Raw genomic sequence first — 2,228 nt, 5'->3', positions numbered from 1 at the left:
GTATTTGATGGTATTTAATTTTGATATAATGTAATAAGCTCAGTATACATTGCCGCGAAATGAACTAACTTTGTAACAAAATTGTACTTAGCATAATGCAGATCCGAGAATTTCCTAAGTATGCGTGAGAATTCTCCGGAAGACGCGCGACCCAGCCCTTTGACCTTACGTTACATAATTTGCTTGCATTCCATTCTGCGGCAATTCAAATTGAGACAGGCAAGAAATTTCTGCAAAAATTGGATATGTAAAAAAAGAAAACAATACCGACCTCTATTACACACAAAAACTGAATTTATAGTACTTGGTTAAGGTATACGTGTTACCTCTACTTTTCACCTCGATGGTAAGCATTATAGTGTTATCGATCTGACAAGAAGAAGGTACATGGTAAGCAAGGTAAGGTAAGAGCAGTACTAGCTCAATGGGAGGACGATTCGAATTCCTTTACCTAATTTCTAAGCTACGTACATTTCGAATGTTTACTAGCAATATCTGTCGCTCTCTGTCTTTGGAAAACCGTGTGAAGTCTTTAAAACCCACATTGGATCAGCGTGGCGAACTATGACCGACACTTTCTCCTTAGAGGAAACTCGGGCCTAGCAGTGAGGCGTATAATAGGTTGATGCTGTATACGATGGTGATAAAATGACCCTGTAATACTTTTATCTATTTGCAAATCAATATAATGGACTATGATGTGTGAGGTTCAATTGCTTTACCGGACTGGTACAGTTCAAGTACTGGATAAAAGTTCGTTCTCCTCCTCCTCCTCACTCTATCGCTTTTTTTTACGTCAGGGAATCCTCATGGATATCCTCTACCCTGCGAGGCGAGGGTTATGTCGGACTCATACCGACTCACAGTCTGACGGTGTTCCACGTCGTCGCTTCTTGGTGGGAACACGGGCAAGCAAGTGCACACTACCATGAACCCACCAGCGACCGCTGTCTCCAGTACTACATTGCAGTCTATATCACGTTGGAGTTAAGTAGTCGCTTAACGAGTCTCTCTCTACATCCAATGCTGTATACTATGTTGACGTAATGAAACACAATGCACGTCATGCAGCCTCGAGGACTTATCTCCGTTAGAGCACTGAATGTCCCCGCATCCAATGCCCGGAGACCCTCGTTATGAAGGTATGCGGTGGACATGTGCTTGCCCCCTACGCCCAATCCTCCTACGACGGATCAGATGAGAGAATACTTCGTCTTCCCTCATCCTCTCCGCCATCTCCTTCGCTCTTACTACCGCCTCGCAACTCACTTTATCACTTTAACATTACCTACCCTATCCTTTTCAAACTCATCCTACTTATATCTTTATGATAGCCATCCTCTTATTTTCCTATTTTCAGGTATAGGTATTTATTGACCGTACACAATCACGGCTTCTTGTTAATTTTACTAAAGTAGCCTACACTGTTTCATTTTAGAGTCTTCCGTAAAGTCACCTCAAGAAGTTAAAAATTGCTTTATAACATCGAACTAAACATAAATTTCCCACCTGACGTAAAACCCCCGTAGATACTAGTGAAAACACGTCTTAACAAAAGAAATTCTTTCGCAAATGGGCTCCTGAAAGGCTTGTAGGTAATTTATTTTGTTCGGCTCAAAGAACTTCAGATTATCAGACAAATTTACTTGCTTGTGTCGTTGAATTGATTTTGAAAATGTTTAGTAGGTTGGAAAAAAATAAAAACCTTTCTTAGATGTATATATATATAAAAAAGAGACATTCATAATTACAATTTGAAATAATGTTGTCATGTCAAAAAATTCTTCTGAAGGCACAGACATCAGCAGACATGGTAACTTTGTAATATTTTGTCAAATTCTCGGAATGTAGATGGATGATACTAGCGTAAGATTGTAGAAGATGGCACAAACTGCGGAAAGCTAATACTCAGCGGTGGTTGAAGTTGGGATGTGGATGAAAACGAAAAGTAGTTGCAAATTTTTCTAAAATCAACTAATATACAATTTAAAGCAAAATTAAATCATCAACAGTCGAGACCATTAAAAAAGTAAAATAAAGACATTCCACAGATTTCTGTACAAAAAGTTTGTACCACCTCATCTTTCATTTCGCCAAATTCTTTTTTGACACGTTCAGTAAAAATCTTTGCAAGTATGATGGAATTTCGACACTTGCGGTTTACACGTTTCGTTCTTCAAGGTAATTTGGAACTTAGATTTTGCAGTAGTTAGGACCATTATATTTTT

The sequence above is a fragment of the Hyposmocoma kahamanoa genome, unplaced genomic scaffold (assembly GCF_003589595.1).
Source record: "Hyposmocoma kahamanoa isolate Upper Pololo Valley unplaced genomic scaffold, ASM358959v1 78, whole genome shotgun sequence".
Classification (NCBI taxonomy): domain Eukaryota; kingdom Metazoa; phylum Arthropoda; class Insecta; order Lepidoptera; family Cosmopterigidae; genus Hyposmocoma; species Hyposmocoma kahamanoa.
This window is presented reverse-complemented; position numbering follows the sequence as displayed.